General features: G+C 47.4%; 1 pseudogene; it reads left to right on the top strand.

Moving 5' to 3' along the window:
- Positions 1-19,081, top strand: part of LOC142289907 (vesicle transport protein USE1-like) — a 136,188-nt pseudogene that overhangs the window by 8,865 nt on the left and 108,242 nt on the right.

The following is a 19,081-nucleotide window of genomic DNA, read 5'->3' as shown; positions in this document are numbered from 1 at the left end:
AATACACGTCACTCAGCAGTGGCTGATAGTGTCAGAGTTCTCATTAATTTTTGCTCCTAAAACCTGTTAGGTTCTTAGTGCGTCCGTGCTTGCCTTTAAAAACCGCACGTGTGTGCCTGTCGGTGGCAGCGTACAGGTGCACTTGTGTGCGTTTTTACCAAACTATTATATAACGCACAAGTGTAGTGTATAATACACGTCAGTCAGCAGTGGCTGATAGTGTCAGAGTTCTCATTAATTTTTGCTCCTAAAACCTGTTAGGTTCTTAGTGCGTCCGTGCTTGCATTTAAAAACCGCACGTGTGTGCCTGTCGGTGGCAGCGTACAGGTGCACTAGTGTGCGTTTTTACCAAACTATTATATAACGCACAAGTGTAGTGTATAGTACACGTCAGTCAGCAGTGGCTGATAGTGTCAGAGTTCTCATTAATTTTTGCTCCTAAAACCTGTTAGGTTCTTAGTGCGTCCGTGCTTGCCTTTAAAAACCGCACGTGTGTGCCTGTCGGTGGCAGCGTACAGGTGCACTTGTGTGCGTTTTTACCAAACTATTATATAATGCACAAGTGTAGTGTATAATACACGTCAGTCAGCAGTGGCTGATAGTGTCAGAGTTCTCATTAATTTTTGCTCCTAAAACCTGTTAGGTTCTTAGTGCGTCCGTGCTTGCCTTTAAAAACCGCACATGTGTGCCTGTCGGTGGCAGCGTACAGGTGCACGATTTGCACAAACTTGGATAAAACGCCCAAGTCTAGTGAATACACGTCAGCACAGCATTGCAAAATGCGCAAGGGCGTTGGCAAGGAACAAGGAAGTGGACGTGATGGTGGTGCAGGCAGAGGCCGAGGTCGTGGGCAAGCTCTAATTTCGCCACAACAAAGGGCCACATCTAGTCGCTCGCACGTCCTGTCCCAAATTCTTGGGGACCGCAGCAGTACACCGCTCTTGAACCAAGACCAGTGTCAACAGGTTGTTAGTTGGATAGCGGATAATGCTTCCAGTCAGATTGGCACCACCACAAACACTCTGTCTTCCACACGGTCAAGTGTCAGTAGCCGTGATACTGCACCGCACATTTCAGAACCTGATCCTCCTTCCTACCACAAGGCTAAGTACACGTCCTCGGACATTAATGATCCCACACTTGGACACTCGGAAGAGCTGTTCATGTTTCCATTTGCACATTCTGGCCTCTCGCCAGCTAATGTTGAAGTGGGTCATGAGGAGATCGTATGTACAGATGGCCAAATATTTGAGCAGCCACGTTCTCACGAAGTTGGCAACGTGTCTCAACAAGGGGTGGACGATGATGAGACACAATTGTCAGGAAGTCAGGAGGAGGAGCAGGGTGCGGAAGAGGAAGACGACGTGGTGGATGATCCAGTAACTGACCCAACCTGGCAGGAGGATATGCAGAGCGAGGACAGCAGTGCACAGGGGGAGGGAGGCGTATCATCCCAACAGGCAGTAAGAAGCAGGGTGGTGGCTCCAGGCAGAAGTCAGGCAACCGTTCCCCGGAACAACAACACGACACAAGGTGCCTGTACAAATGTTAGGTCTTCCCGAGTCTGGCAGTTTTTTAAGTTGGCTCCAGATGATTCTAAAAAGGCCATTTGCCACACCTGCCGTGCCAGCATCAGCAGGGGTACCAAAACTAGCAGCCTGACCACCACCAGCATGATCAGGCACATGTCAGCCAAGCACCCGACTTTGTGGGAAGTACAACAGAGTCGAGGAGCAGTGCTTTCTGATGTCACTGCTACGTCTTCGCTGGTTGTGCATGCGAGCCAATCCCCGGTCCATGCTGCCTGCGAACAAGACTCCTCCGGTCCTGCACCTGCAGTTGCCTACGCAGAAATAACACCATCATCAAGCACGTCCTTGTCCCAGCGCAGCGTTCAGTTATCCATTCAGCAAACCTTTGAACGCAGGCGCAAATACACTGCCAACACCCCACATGCCACAGTTCTAAATGCTAACATTTCGCGACTGCTTGCGCTGGAAATGTTGCCTTTTAGGCTGGTGGAGACAGAAGCATTCCGCGACCTGATGGCGGCAGCTGTCCCACGTTACTCGGTCCCCAGCCGCCACTATTTCTCCCGGTGTGCCGTCCCCGCGTTGCATAACCACGTGTCACAAATCATCACACGTGCCCTGAACAACGCTGTTTCACCCAAAGTCCACCTAACCACAGACACGTGGACAAGTGCTTGTGGGCAAGGCCGCTACATCTCGTTGACGGCACACTGGGTTAATATTTTGGAAGCTGGGACCCCGTCTGAGCGAGGGACAGAACACGTCCTTCCCACACCAAGGTTTGCAGGCCCTACCTCAGTCAGTGTTTCACCCACACTCTACAGCTCCGGAATGTCATGCTCTTCAGCCTCCTCCTCCTCCTGCGCATCCTCATCCACTGTACCCTCCACACCAGTCCCAAGCTGGAAGCACTGCAGCACTGCCTCGGCGAAGCGGCAACAGGCTGTGCTGAAGCTAATCTGCATAGGTGACAAACCCCACAATGCAGAAGAGGTGTGGACAGCTCTGAAACAGCAGGCAGATCACTGGCTCACACCTCTGAACCTAAAGCCAGGAAAGGTCGTGTGTGACAATGGCCGGAACCTGGTGGCGGCTTTGAGGCGAGGCCAGCTGACACATGTTCCATGCGTGGCCCATGTGCTCAACCTCGTGGTTCAGCGGTTTCTAAAGTCATACCCAGAGCTGTCTGATCTGCTGGTAAAAGTTTGCCGCCTGTCTGCACATTTTCGAAAGTCACCTACTGCTTCAGCCGGCCTTGCCGGCTTTCAGCGCCGTTTGCATCTTCCGGCTCACAGACTGGTGTGTTATGTCCCCACGCGTTGGAATTCAACTCTGCACATGTTGGTCAGGATATGTGAGCAGAAGAGGGCAGTTGTTGAGTACCTGCATCACCTAAGCCGTCGGGAAATGGGTCAAACTCCACACATAACACCTGAGGAGTGGAGATGGATGTCCGACCTATGTACCATCCTCCAAAACTTTGAGGACTTCACCAAGATGGTGAGTGGTGATGACACCATTATTAGCGTCACCATACCGCTACTCTGCCTTCTAAAACGGTCTCTGCTCAAAACCAAACATGATGCATTGCAGGCGGAGCGCGATGAGTTGCAGCAAGAAACAGTAGTGGGTGTGGGTGATAACACACAGCCCAGCCTCGTCTCATCACAACGTGCAGTGGAGGACTATGACGAGGAGGAGGATGAAGACATGGAGCAAATCTCCGGCCAAATTGAGGATATGACATGCACACCAGTCATATCCTCGGTTCAGCGTGGCTGGCCAGAGGACAGGGTAGATGAGGAGGAGGAGGAGGAGGACAGCATGTTCAGTCATCGTGTTGGTCAGGATACTGAAGTCCTGGCTGTTAAGAGTCTGGCGCACATGGCTGACTTTATGGTAAGCTGCCTGTCTCGTGACCCTCGCGTTAAGAACATCTTGGCCGTCAATCATTACTGGTTGGTAACACTGCTAGACCCATGCTACAAGGAGAACTTTATGTCTCTTATTCCCGAGGCGGAGAGGTCAACCAAAATGCAGCAGTTCCTTAAGGCCATAGTCACGGAAGTAGGCAAAGCATTCCCCTCACAAAACGCTAGCGGCATAGGTCAGGAATCAGTGGACAACCAAGGCGTACAGCCGAGAGAGGCACAAGTGCAATCCACCAGAGGTAGGGGAACAGTCTTTAAGATGTGGGACAGTTTTCTCAGCCCCTCACGTACCACAGCCCCTGAGGTGCGGGGTAGTGCCACAACAAATCCTAAGTTTGCCCAGATGCTCAAGGAGTACCTTGCAGATCGAACAACTGTACTCCGACATTCCTCTGTGCCTTACAATTATTGGGTATCCAAGGTGGACACGTGGCATGAATTGGCTCTCTACGCCTTGGAAGTCCTGGCCTGCCCTGCCGCTAGCGTTTTGTCAGAGCGTGTTTTTAGTGCCGCAGGTGGAATCATTACAGATAAACGCACCCGCCTGTCAACTGAAAATGCTGATAGGCTGACTCTGATCAAGATGAACAAGGGTTGGATTGGGCCAGACTTCACCACACCACCAGCAAATGAGAGCGGAATTTAAAGTTTGTAACGGGAATTTGCCATGTACCTCCAGTCACCCATGGGTACACACTTCTGGACTTTGGATAATCGCTGGACTGCTCCTCCTTCTCCTCATGCGCCACCATGATGACCGTTACAAGAGTTAGGCCTTTGTTTCAGGTATACCCCCAGTGGTAAATTTTTTCGCCCATTCTTTGCAGAATGGACATTACAACGACATGAGACCCGCTCCTTTGCAATGGGAACAATATTTTGAGGCCCTCATGCACGTCTCTATCCAGGGACAACGTGGAGCCTCCCAATTTTTGGCTGCCCTGCCAAAGGGCTATACTATAATACACCCACTTCCTGACAATGGACACTGAATGTTTTGAGGCCCTCATGCACGTCTCTATCCAGGGACAACGTGGAGCCTCCCAATTTTTGTCTGCCCTGCCTAAGGGCTATACTACAATAGACCCACTTCCTTCCAATGGGCACTTCAGGTTTACAGGCCCTCATGCACGTCTCTATCCAGGGACAACGTGGAGCATCCCAATTTTTGTCTGCCCTGCCTAAGGGCTATACTACAATAGACCCACTTCCTTCCAATGGGTACTTCAGGTTTACAGGCCCTCATGCACGTCTCTATCCAGGGACAACGTGGAGCCTCCCAATTTTTGGCTGCCCTGCCTAAGGGCTATACTACAATAGACCCACTTCCTTCCAATGGGCACTTCAGGTTTACAGGCCCTCATGCACGTCTCTATCCAGGGACAACGTGGAGCCTCCCAATTTTTGTCTGCCCTGCCTAAGGGCTATACTACAATAGACCCACTTCCTTCCAATGGGCACTTCAGGTTTACAGGCCCTCATGCACGTCTCTATCCAGGGACAACGTGGAGCCTCCCAATTTTTGTCTGCCCTGCCTAAGGGCTATACTACAATAGACCCACTTCCTTCCAATGGGCACTTCAGGTTTACAGGCCCTCATGCACGTCTCTATCCAGGGACAACGTGGAGCCTCCCAATTTTTGGCTGCCCTGCCTAAGGGCTATACTACAATAGACCCACTTCCTTCCAATGGGCACTTCAGGTTTACAGGCCCTCATGCACGTCTCTATCCAGGGACAACGTGGAGCCTCCCAATTTTTGTCTGCCCTGCCTAAGGGCTATACTACAATAGACCCACTTCCTTCCAATGGGCACTTCAGGTTTACAGGCCCTCATGCACGTCTCTATCCAGGGACAACGTGGAGCCTCCCAATTTTTGGCTGCCCTGCCTAAGGGCTATACTACAATAGACCCACTTCCTTCCAATAGGCATTTCAGGTTTACAGGCCCTCATGCGCGTCTGTATGCAGGGTCATTGGTGAACCTCCCAATTTTGGACTGCCCTGGCAAAGGAAAATACTACAAAGACTCAGTTCCTCAAAATGGGCACATTAGACTCAGAGGCCTTTATGTACGTCTCTTCTCAGGGACATCGGAGTGCCACACAATGTTTTACGTAAAATCTTTCATGTATTGATCTCAAAAAGTAACATACATTAGCTCTATCTCACTATTGGGTATGTGCCCTTAACATTTCCGCCATGAAAATTCATTTTGGTGTCATTTTGGAAGGTTTTCTGGTGAGTCTGTAAAAATGGCGTAAAACGCGGACAAAATTGTTCACAGCTGTGACTTTTGAGTGATAATTGCTTCAAGGGGTCTTCCCCATGCTGTTGCCATGTCATTTGAGCACTCTTCTGAGACTTTTGTGCCATTTTTAGGGTTTCTACATGCTGCCGGTGGTCATTTCACAAAAATACTCGGGTCTTCCATAGGATAACATTGGGCTCGGTGCTCGGGCCGAGTACACGAGTATCTTGGGATGCTCGGCCCGAGCCTCGAGCACCCGAGCATTTTAGTACTCGCTCATCACTACTTTTAATGGCTAACTGAAAAGATGGTAATAGCAAGCTTTCGAGACTACTCAGGTCTCTTCATGAGGCTCAGTATAATACAAAATCAGAAGATTCACATAATTATACACAACAGGACATAGAATGGAGCAGTAAAGAAGACAAGTTATGTGAAGCAGAACTATCACTATGGGAAGGGGGCAAATTCAAAATTTATGGCCATAACAGTTTGCCCCTTGCCATAGTGATAGTTCTGCTTCACATTACTTGTCTTCTTTACTGCTACATTTTATGTCCTGTTGTGTATAAATATGTGACTCTTCAGATTTTGTATTATACTGAGCCTGATGGAGAGACCTGAGTAGTCTGGAAAGCTTGCTATTATTACCATCTTTTAAGTTAGCTATTAAAAGGTATCAACCACTGAGGACTCTCAGTGCCAATAATGGATGCATTTGTAATGGTATGGAGAATCTCCAAAGACTTCTTGAAGATATCAATCCTTTTTCCAGAGAATACAAGCTTATGTTAAGCTTGAAGAAGAAGAAATGCTAAAGGCAAATCAGGAAAATCGAATGCTAATTCAATATAGCATGACTTTCTTGAGAGAAAAAGTAATAACATGCACCCAGCAGAATCCACACTCCAAATGCCAGAGAGAAAATCGCAGCCATTTTCCCCAGCGCAGATGGTGCACTCCCAGAAAATTGTGACAATACCATTCATCCTAAAAGAGCAATTTTACAAAATATGCCTATCCTGACTAGACTCTGTGACCCAATGTGCTACCCTTTGCTTTTCCCTTATGGTGATTCCGGGTGGACAGCAGATCTAAAGAAAGCAGTTGGGCAGGGAAATATGACTAAATTTTGATGGCATGTATACCACTTTGCAATTTGTAATGGCACTTTTAACCAGTTTCTTAATGCAGTAATGCTGACATACAAATTTATGGTTGATGCCTATTGTAAAACTGAGGCAAATCATTTGAATTGGGTGCACAAAAATCAAAGTACCTTAAAAGAAGACAAATATGACATCCATCACCGATTCATGAACAAACACTATTTTGAGCATGCAGATATCCTGGCTTTAATAAAAATTTGCAACTTTCCAGGGAAATCCACTCAAGCTTGCTTCGATAATCCAGAATGCGATTGTCCTTTTCCATGGGGGGAAGCATCTGGCAAAATGTACTCTTGTACCGTACATTTAACAGAGAGGTAACCCAGGAGTCAGCACCATTTTTAATCATATTAACACAAGCAGAATGTTGCAGATAGTGCAGCAAGAAGGCACTTATGAGTCAGACGCTTCCATGAGAACCAAGTCTATGGTGTGTTGGTGTCAGGATGCTTCCTCCGCTCACTCCATTATAGTTAAATGACAGTATATTTTGTCTACTCTTTATTTCTTTAACATTCTTTGTTTACGAGTTTCAGGTTCACTTTTGGGGAACATTGTGAGGCATTGCTATGCTTTATGGTGAAGCTTTTAAAAAAAAAAATTAAATGGTGAATGAATGCTGTAGTTGAGAGGTGTTCTTCTACAACCTCATCGTCATCCTCTCTGTTATGCACACACCTTGCCCTGACAGTCACTCTTCTCCTCTTTGTGCTCTTAAAACACAGTACAGCACTTTTGCACCTCAGGAATCTGAGTCTCATCATGATCACCTCCGGGGGTTAACATTTGGTGATGAGGGTCTGGATTCTGGTCAGACCCTACTTCGTCTGACCCCGGATCCAATTGACAAATATTTTCAGCATCTTTGCAGATTCTTTTGAGTCTGGGAATCTTTGGAGCAGAGCTCTGATAACCAGAAATATAATGTGTGAACAGCTCCACAGAGTTGCCCATCTTTGTTTTCCCACAGTCAGTTAGGCTGTTGGAGAGCTGTGACACTGGTGGAATCAAGGGTAATTGTGGTGCCACCTTTGGGGACTGTACTGTGTGTGATTTGAAGGAGAAAAGTCCACTTTATTCAGCTTTTGCCAATCAATAGAAAAAAAACCAAGGAGAAAATTGTAGAAAAAATACCCTGACTATAAATAAATAAATTGCAAGTGCTTAATAAACAGGGTACTTAGTATATACATTTTTGCAAAAAGGTAAGAAGCTGTCTCACCTCGTCACGGTGTACCCATCTGAGACAGTCCCTAACCTACTAAAGTTAAAAACATATTCTGTACCTGACTAGTGTCATGTCAAAACTTCAATATGGATGGTAAAGTGGTTAGCTGGGTCCCAGATTAAATACACAGCAAAAAGTGAGAAGCAGGTAATTGTTCAGCCTCAGTATCAATACTATGATGATATGATGATGATACTGAGGCTGAACAATTACCTGCTTCTCACTTTTTGCTGTGTATTTAATCTGGGACCCAGCTAACCACTTTACCATCCATATTGAAGTTTTGACATGACACTAGTCAGGTACAGAATATGTTTTTAACTTTAGTAGGTTAGGGACTGTCTCAGATGGGTACACCGTGACGAGGTGAGACAGCTTCTTACCTTTTTGCAAAAATGTATATACTAAGTACCCTGTTTATTAAGCACTTGCAATTTATTTATTTATAGTCAGGGTATTTTTTCTACAATTTTCTCCTTGGTTTTTTTCTAGTCTTGAGGCTGCAATTCACATGCTTGTAATGTTGCATGTTTTTTGAACATTTGTCAAAGCTCAGTTTTTTGGTTTTTTTTGCCAATCAATGTAGCACATGCTCTTTCTAAGCCTCTACAAATCATACCACTGTGCAGCTGCCAAAGAAATTGAGTGGAGTAGCCTATCCACTAACAGAAGTTGTCCATTGTATTTGGAAAGGATGAGCTAGTGTTTGTTCAGTAGAGCTCTCAGTAACTTTCCCACCTACCCTACGTACACCTCAAACACCTCGCCTATTCCCCCAATACATTTTAATATAAACATTAACTGATTGAGATGACCCCTGACTGTGTAGTATGGTGGTGGGAGGATTCTCTCTGCACTGTTGAAATGGAGGGATACATTGACGGAGAGGTTGAGGGAATCACTGGCTTAATACTAGCTAGTTAAACAAAGCTAGTATTAACCCATTATTACCCAGCGACCCACCCATCACCAGCGCAGCTGGAAAAGTTGGATACAGCACCAGATGATGGCACTTCTATGAAAGTGCCATTTTCTGGGGCAGCTGTGGACTGCAATTCGCAGCAGAGGGGCCCAGAAACCTCGAGCCAACCTGTGCTGCGGATTCCAATCCCCAGCTGCCTAGTTGTACCTGGCTGGACACAAAAATGGGGCGAAGCCCATGTCGTTTTTTGTTTTTTTTTAATTATATCATGAAATTCATGAAATAATTGACAAAAATGGACTTCCCTATATTTCTAGTTCCCAGCCGGGTACAAGTAGGCAGCTGGAGGTTGGGGCAGCCGTACCTGCCTGCTGTACCTGGCTAGCATACAAAAATATGGCGAAGCCCACGTCATTTTTATTGTGGGCAAAAAACTCCTGCATACAGTCCTGGATGGAGTATGCTGAGCCTTGTAGTTCTGCAGCAGCGGTCTGCTCTCCTGCATACACTAGGGAATGGGGCATGCTGAGCCTTGTAGTTCTGCTCCCCCTTTCTCTCCCTCCAGCATACAGTCCTGGATGCAGCATGCTGAGCCATGTAGTTCTGCAGCTGTTGTCTCCTCTCCTGCATACACTAGTGGATGAAGTATGCTGAGCCTTTCAGTTCTGCTCCCCCTGCCTCTCCCTCCAGCATACAGTCCTGGATGGAGGATGCTGAGCCTTGTAGTTCTGCAGCTGCTGTCTCCTCTCCTCCATACAGACAGACAGCAGACAGCAGGTGCAGAACTACAAGGCTCAGCATACTTCATCCAGGACTGTATGCAGGAGTTTTTTGCCCCCCAAAACAATTATGTGGGCTTCGCCATATTTTTGTATGCTAGCCAGGTACAGCAGGCAGCTACGGGCTGCCCCCAACCCCCAGCTGCCTATTTGTACCCGGCTTAGAACCAAAAATATAGGGAAGCCCTTTTTTTTTTATTTATTTCATGAATTTCATGAAATAATTAAAAAAAGAAAAAATCGGGTGTCGCCCAATTTTTGTGTCCAGCAAGGTACAACTAGGCAGCTGGGGATTGGAATCAGCAGCACAGGGTGCCTAAGCTTTCTGGGCAGCCGTGCTGCAAATTGCAGTCCGTAGCTGCCCCAGAAAATGGCGCTTTCATAGAAGCACCATTTTCTGGCGCTGTATCCAACTCTCCCAGCTGCCCTGATGATGGGTGGCTCGCTGGGTAGTAATGGGGTTAGGGCTAGCTGTATATTATCAACTGGCCCTAAGCCCGAAATTCATGGTGTCATGCCAATATTAGACATGGCCACTATGAATTCTAGTACAAATAAAAAAAACACACAGAAAAATATTTTTATTAGAAATAAAACACAATTAGTGACTCCATCTTCATTGAAATAAAGAACCCCTCTCCACAGTATTCCTGGGTAAAGGGTCTTGCGCCATCCAATCCAGATCCAATATCATCTGATCGGTTTGCTGGAAGGCAAAGCGATCAGATGAAGTGTCAGGTTCAAGGGCCTGAATCACATGACACAGCAGCTGATTGTATAAACGGCTTTCGTACAATCAGCTGATGCATCAGTGCAAAAAAAACCCCAAAATAAACTACACACTTCTGTGCAGACTCCTGTCCGACAGCATCAGCTGATAGTTTAGCCGCTTAGGCGGTAAAAAGCCAGCCTCACCGCTCGACTTATAATGTCAGCTGATTTTGTCAGGTGACTGCATCAGCTGATCATCGCCAGGTCTGAAAGAGAGAAGAGAGCCAGGAGAGAGAGAGGAGAGAGAAAAAGAGAGAAAGAGAGAGAAAAAGAGAAAGAAAGAGAGAAAGAGATAAAGAGAGAAAGAGGGGAAAAAGAGAGAGAAAGAGAAAGAAAGAAAAAGACAAAAAGAGAGAAAAATACAGAAAAAGAGAGAGGGAGAATAAGAAAGAGAGAGAGAAAGAGGGAAAAAGAGAGGGAAAAAGAGAGAGAGAGAGAAAGAAAGCGAAAGAGAGAGAAAGAGGGAAAAAAGAGAGAAAAAGAGAGCGAAAGAGATAAAAAGAGAGAAAAAGGGAGAGAGAGAGAAAGAAAGAGAAAGAAAGAGAAAAAGAGAGAAAGAGGGAAAAAGAGAGAAAAAGAGAGAAAAAAAAAGAGAAAGAGAAAGAAAGAGAAAAAGAGAGAAAAAGAAAGAGAGGGAGAGAGAGAAGAGAGAGAAGAGAGAGAGGGAGAGAGAAAGAGAAGAGAGAGACGAGAGAGAGGAGAGAGAGGAAAGAGAGGAGATAGCAATGCAGCCTCATTCCGTGAACTGCTCCGATTTTAGAGGTGTGTCCCGCGGCTCACAGCTGATGTCCGGCTCCTCCCCTCAGGGCATAATTAAATTATACTTATAAATAAATAATAATTATAAATAAATTAATTTTTTACCGGGACGGCCGGGACTCGAACTCAAGAAGTAATTCTTAGGCGACAGCTCTACCTATTGAGCCACTGCCTGTATTGAAAAGCATAGGAAGATTTGGTAATCTTGATCTCTGTATTGCAGAGAGAGAGAGACGCAGGCACTACCTGGGTGAAGTCTCCGGTGACAGCGCAGCTCACGTCAGTTGCTGCGTGAAGCTGACAGAGAGCACTCGTGTTCTACGGCACTCCCTGTCAGCTTCATGTAGCAGAGCTGAAAGCGTCGTGTGGATTACTTCGGACCTGGATTGTTGTTTGGAGATTAATAACGAGGTAAATGAGGGGTTTATTTTGTCTTTTATTCCAAATAAAGGATTTTTGGTTGTGTGTGTTTATTTACTTTCACTTACACGTTAATCATGGAAGGTAACTCGGGGAGATGCCTTTCATGATTAACCTAACCTTATTACCCCAATTGCCACCGCACCAGGGCAATTTGGGATGAGCTGGGTAGAGTCCCGGGACTGTGGCATATAACGGATGCGGCATTTCCGGGCGGCTGCAGTCTGATATTGTTATTGTGGTGGGCTCCCCATAATGTGGCGCTCTCAGTCCTGACAATACCATCCTCCAGCCATGTGGCTTTATCTTGGCTGGTATCAAAATTGGGACCGCAGGTTTTGTTTTTTTTTAAATTGTTTATTTTTTTACTGCACGATATAGACCCGCCCGCCGGCAGCTGTGATTGGTTGCAGTGAGACAGCTGTCACCCAGTGTGAGGGCGTGTCTGACTGCAACCAATCATGGGCATCGGTGGGCGGGGAAAGCAGGGAATACCAGATTGAATTATGAGTGGCAGCCATTTTCAAAAGAGAAAAAGCCGCCGGAGCTTTGTGACAGCCGTGCAGCTGATCGGTGAGTAGGAAAGAGAGAGGGATTGTGCTGGGAACGCAAGACGCATGCAAATACACAACATGCGCACATAGCCTTACTGTGAAATGCCACGCTTTTGGTGATCGAACCATTATCGAACGGTAACTAGAACTACCGAACTTGAAGCAAATCGTTCGAGTTCATCGAAAGACTTGAACACCGCCCAAAATCACTCGAATTTGAAATTGGCGAACGGTTTTAATCGAACATCGCTCATCTCTAATCGTAACTTCAGGAAAAAGAATCATCAGTCAAGCAAAATGAGGAATTAGAATTGGGAGACAGAGGCATCAGATTTCCATATCTATTAACATATCAATTCAAACACTGATTTCCTTTTGAAAGAGCTACATCGTCAGATACTGTAGATAGTTTGGATATGCAATCCTGATGACTCCCTTTAAGATACAACTATAAAAGACACCAGTCAATTTGTTCTTTTAGTGTTGTAAAGATATACGACATAAAATAGTGATGAAATATTGGATTTTTTAGTTCAATAGAAAATGCTATATATGTAATTTTACTAAATAATGCTACATATAAACTGTAGTGTTTATTATTGAATTACAAATCCCAGTGGTTCATCAGCACCATGCTAAGTGGGTTCTTGTTAAAGGGAACCTGTCACCAGATTTGGGGCCTGTAAGCTGTAGCCACCACCAGTGGGCTCTTGTATGCAGCATTCTAGCATGCTGTATATAAGAGCCCAGGCCGCTGTGTAGAGCGTAAAAAACACTTTATAATACTCACCTAAATTGTTGGTACGGTGCAGACTGGTCAGATGGGTGTCTCCGTTCTCCGGGTCTGGCGCCTCCTCTTTCGGCCATCTTTGGCCTCATTCTTCTGAGAGCTGGATGCATGACGCATCCTATATCATGCACACAGGCCGGCATTGTGGTCCTGTGTATGTGCACTACAATACTTTGATCTGCCCTGATTAGGGTAGATCAAAGTGCACCTGCTCAGAACCTCAATGTCGGCCTGTGTGTATGACGTAGGACGCGTCATGCACCCAGGCCTCAGAAGAAGTAGGACAAAGATGTCCGAAAGAGGAGGCACCGGACCTGGAGAACAGAAACACCTATTGGATCAGTCTGCACCGTGCTGACCGTTTAGGTGAGTATTATAAAGTGTTTTTTTACACTCTACATAGTGGCCTGGGTTCTTGTTAGAATACTGTATGTCAGAGCCCCTGGTGGTGGTCGCAGTTTATAGTCACCAAATTTGGTGACAGGTTTCCATTAAGGACTAAAAGCTCATTTTCCCCAAGTACATTTGTTTCGTACTTGCAATCACAGATGGCCATGTGCCCAGGACCAAAACGGCATAATTTCTTATACAAGTGTTACATTCATGATGCTACACAACAAATTAAGGATGCTTCCAAAAATGATTCTCATTGAACTAATTGTGGGATATTCTAAAATATTACCTGTATTTAAAGTTACTAAAATATATACCTACAAATTCTCTGTACCCTTGTATTTTATCTCTCCGTTATATTTAATTATAGTGCCATTGGCCTATTAAACTCTCTTATCACTATTACATTAATAAAGTCTCTAGTATATTAAAAGATCAAAATGGAAATGATACATATCTAAATGGAAGATTAATTTTAGGAAAACAAATGCAAAGATCCCTGAAACTCATTTCCCTAAACATAAATAACTGTAAGCATGTATAATTCCATTAGAAATATCAAGCATAAGGCTACCATGATTAACCCCTTGTCTCTACACATAATTTTCATTTTTATGTTTGCCTTTCTCCCTCCCTCCCTTATTTCCAAGAATCATATTTTTTTTTCTATCAACATAGCTGTTTGAGGACTTGTGTTTGGCAAAAATAGTTACTAGGGATGATCGAATACCTCAAATATTCGGCTTTGCGAATATTTTCCGAATACCTCGCCGCTATTCGACTATTTGATGTGCAATGTAAGTCTATGAGCAGCCTGAATAGTATCGAATATTTGTTATTCGAGTTTCTCATAGACTTACATTGCATATCGAATATTTGCGAATAGTCGAATAGCGGTGAGGTTTTCGGAAAACATTCTCAAAGCCGAATAATCGAAGAATTCGATCATCCCTATTAGTTACATTTTTGAATGAGAAAATCCATAGCACCATACAATATACTAAAAAACAGGGACTTAAATCTAAGCAAGGTGACATATTGACAACAAATGGAATTTCGCCATTGTATTATGGGTTTTGTTTTTACGGTGTTCATTTTGTAGTAAAAATAACCTGGAAACATGATTCTCCTGATTCTACTATCAGGCTATGTGTGCACGTTGTGTTTTTTCTGCGTAAATGCTGCGTTTTCAGTGCCAAATTGCATGCGATCAGCTTCCCCATCAAAGTCTATGAGAAAGCCGAAAAATCAATGCACACGCTGCGTTTGTAAACGCAGTATTTGGGATGCCCAAAATCGCTATGGAAAAAAAGCAGCATGTCACTTCTTTTGTGCGTTGTAGCTGCTTTCTCCACCCATTGAAATCAATGATGTGGGTCAAAACGCAACCAAAATGCACTTGGACTGCATTTTTGTTGCGTTCCGCATGCTTTTTTGACAAGCAAAACGCAGGTCTTTTTAGTCTCTTTCTGTCAATGTCGGTCAATCTGTGTCTGTGAATGTCGGTGAATCTCCTTCTGTCTGTCGTTTGGTCTCTTTCTCTGTCAGTTGGTCGCTCTGTTTGTCTGTCTCTCTCTCTGTCTGTCCCTCTCTCTGTCCATCAGTCGGTCTCTCCCCCTCTCTCATACTCACCGATCCCCGATCACCGGCGTGTCGCTGCACAGCTGTCACACTGCTCCGACGGCTTTTCCTCTTTTGAAAATGCCGGCCGCTCATTATTCAATCTGGTATTCCCTGCTTTCCCCGCCCACTGGCGCTTATGATTGGTTGCAGTCAGTCACGCCCCCACGCTGAGTGACAGCTGTCTCACTGCAACTAATCACAGCTGCAGGTGGGCGGGTCTATATCGTGCAGTAAAATAAATAAATAAATAATTAAAAAAATGACGTCCCCCCAATTTGGTTACCAGCCAGGGTAAAGCCACATGGCTGAAGGCTGGTATTCTCAGGATGGAGAGCCCCACGTTATGGGGAGCCCCCCAGCCTAACAATATCAGCCAGCAGCTGCCCGGAATTGCCGCATCCTTTAGATGCCACAGTCCCAGGACTCTACCCGGCTCATCTCAAATTGCCCTGGTGCTGTGGCAATCGAGGTAATAAGGAGTTAATGGCAGCAGCCCATAGCTGCCATTAAGTCCTAGGTTAATCATGGCAGGCGTCTATGAGACACATTCCATGATTAACCTGTAAGTGAAAGTAAAAAAACACACACACCCAAAAAACTCACCCTCTTTCACCACTTTATTAAAATCCCCAAATACCCCTCCAGGTCCAATGTAATCCACAGAGGTCCCGCGACGCATCCAGCTCTGCTACATGAAGCTGTCAGGAGCGGCAGTAGAACACCGCTGCTCCTGTGATCTCCACGCAGAAACTGAAGTTAATCGCGCTGTCAGCGGGGACGACACTGAGGTAATACCGGTGTGTGTGTGCGGTGATGATGGGTGCGGTAGTGCCTGCGTGTGCACGGATGATGGGTGCGGTAGTGCCGGTGTGTGTGCAGTGATGATGAGGGCTGTAGTGTCGGGATGTGTGCGGGAATGATGAGGGCTGTAGTGTCGGGGTGTGCGGTGAAGATGAGGGCTATAGTGTCGGGATGTGTGCGGGAATGATGAGGGCTGTAGTGTCGGGGTGTGTTACGAGGGGGACCCGGGGAAGCGTGCCAAGATGGGAAATGGACAGCTTCCGCCGGTCAAGGTCCACTGTGCGGTGTAAGGGACCGCCGCTATGGTGGGTGAAGAGTGAGCGGGTTGCTGCTAGCGATCGTCTGGAATGTCACAGACGATCTATGTACACCGATCTGCCCTAACCCGTGAAGGTTGTATGGCACGGATCTCACGGCTCGGTGTACCTGTTGCACGGGGAAGCACAGAGGTGCCCACGCACGTGTGCCAGTGGAAGTCACGAGAATATGGCGCGAGGGTAGCACAGAGGTGCCCATGCACGTGTGCTTTCAATAACCAGGTGAGTCCGGTGGAGACTTGAGGAGCTCACCTGGGACAGGAACATGGCCTTTTGAAGGGGATACTGCCGGAGCAGCAAGGCAGGAACACGGCCTGCAAACCAGGGGCTGCCTAAGCAGCAAGGGCCAAGCCCACATAAGACAGTAATGCCTGAGCAGTGGCGTGGCAGCACGCTGCCAGACATCCAAACATAGAAGGACGGTCGCGCGCCGCCATGATGGCAGGAGGAGCTTTTAAGGAGGTGTTGTTCCACCCAAGGGCGGGCGCGAGGCGGAGATGACGGACTTGACCCAATCAGGGTCCACGACGTCCCAGCCTGGCCAGTCAGGATTCACCACGTCACCAGCCTTGTCATCAAGCCGTGTGACGTCAGTGGGCGAATCAGAACCCACCACGCATTGCACATGCTCACCCTCCTGCCTCTGGGAAATAGAGGCGGGATCCTCGGTCTCACAATGTGCAGAGATAACGGAAGTCTCACTGCCTCCCTGAGCAGTAAACCTCTGCACATTGCGCAGCCTCGCAGACCTTCGGGGCCGCTGAGCAGGAGGGTCTGCGGCAGGCCAGGAATGGGAGACCGCTTCACTCCTTGTAACAGGAGAACCACTAGGTATCACCCTTCTGCTGCCTCTCTGAGAAGGTATCTCCTGCACACTGCGCAGTCTGGCAGACCTTCGGCGCTGCTGAGCAGGAGCGCTCGTGGCAGGCAAGGAATGGGAGACTGCCTCAGTCCTTGCCTCAGGAGAGCCACGAGATGTAACATTACCCCCCCCCCGTCTAGGCCCCCCCCCTGTCCGTGCTCGAAGGCCGCTATCAAACCCGGGGCACGGATATGATCCTCCAACTCCCAGGATTTATGCTCCGGACCACGGCCGGCCCACTCCACGAGGTAGTACCTCTTGCCCTGTATGACTTTTGTCTGCACAAGTTTTGCCACCTCAGGGTCGTCGGACGGGGAGTCGGTTTGAGCCGGCAGGGACCCCGAGAATTTATTAAGTCGTACGGGTTTCAGGAGGGACACGTGAAAGGTGTTGGCTATAGCCCAGCGTGGAGGGAGCTGGAGTCGATATGCCACCGGGTTTACCTGCTGTAGTATTTTAAACGGACCCAGATACCTAGTGGCGAATTTGGCTGCCTGTACCCGTAGGTTAACATTCTTAGAGGACAGCCATACTAGGTCACCAGGGGCGAAGGATGGTGCAGGGCGGCGGCGAACATCAGCCGTTGTCACCATCCCGTCTTTAGCCCTTTTAAGAGCCTCTTGGGTGTCATCCCAGATCTCCCGGGCCTTGGTCGCCCAATCCTCCACTCTAGTATCGGGTGACGTAATGGGCATCGGAACCGGGATTCTGGGATGTTGTCTGTTATTGAGTAGGAACGGAGTCTGGCCAGAGGATTCATGGACCGAATTGTTAATGGCAAATTCGGCCCAAGGAAGGAGGTTAGCCCAGTTGTCGTGGTGCGCGGAGATAAAATGGCGGAGGTAAGTTACCAAGGTCTGATTAGTCCTCTCCACTAGTCCATTGGTCTCGGGATGGTATGCGGAGGAGATGTTCAGCTCTATCTGCAGGAGCTTACAGAGCTCTCTCCAGAAGCGAGACGCGAACTGGGGACCCCGGTCGCTCACCACCTTGTCAGGCATGCCATGCAACCTAAATACATGCCGAATGAACAAGGTGGCGAGAGCACGTGACGTCGGGAGTCGTGGGAGAGGCACCAAATGGACCATTTTAGAGAAGTGGTCCGTGATGACCCATACGACCCTGTGCCCTGCTGACTTGGGCAGATCTCCCAGGAAGTCCATCCCTACCACTTCCCAGGGACGATCCGGCACTGGCAGTGGGTGAAGAAGACCTGCCGGTCTCTGCCGGGACGGCTTATTCCGAGCACACGACATACAGGCTCCCACATACTCCTGTATGTCCTGGGGTAGTCTCGGCCACCAATAATGCCTGGTCACCAGGTCTCTGGTCCTTTTGACCCCGAAGTGACCCCCAACCTTGGAGGCATGGGCCCACGATAGCACCTCGTTCCGTAGTTCAGGGGGCTCCTCCTCGTCCTCCTCCAACACAACCATACAACGTGACAAGGCATCGGCCTGTACGTTCTTCTCATCGGCCAGGTGGCGGATAATAAAGCGGAACCGGGAGAAGAATAAAGACCAACGGGCCTGCCTTGGGTTCAGGCGTTGTGCTGTCTGGAGGTATGTGAGGTTTTTGTGCTCAGAAAATACCTCAAATGGATGCTTCGCACCCTCCAGGAGATGCCGCCATTCCTGGAATGCTAGTTTCATCGCCAGTAACTCCCTATCCCCTATGGAGTAGTTCCTCTCGGCCGGAGAAAAGGTCTTGGAGAAAAAGAAACACGGATGCTTCCTTCCTCGTTCGTTTTTCTGGTACAGGACTGCACCTGCACCGACCGAAGAGGCGTCTACCTCCAGTAGGAAGGGTTTGGAGATGTCTGGACGATGAAGGATGGGAGCTCTGGAGAAGTATGTTTTGAGAATGTGAAATGCCTCTACCGTTTCCCGTGTCCATGCTTCGGGATTAGCGCCCTTGCAGGTAAGGGCAATGATGGGTGCTGCCACCGTCTAGAAGTTGGGAATGAACTGGCGATAATAA

Source organism: Anomaloglossus baeobatrachus, chromosome 2 (genome assembly GCF_048569485.1).
Source record: "Anomaloglossus baeobatrachus isolate aAnoBae1 chromosome 2, aAnoBae1.hap1, whole genome shotgun sequence".
Taxonomy (NCBI): domain Eukaryota; kingdom Metazoa; phylum Chordata; class Amphibia; order Anura; family Aromobatidae; genus Anomaloglossus; species Anomaloglossus baeobatrachus.
The sequence above is the reverse complement of the archived record's forward strand: the minus strand, read 5'-3'. Positions and strand labels throughout refer to the sequence as shown.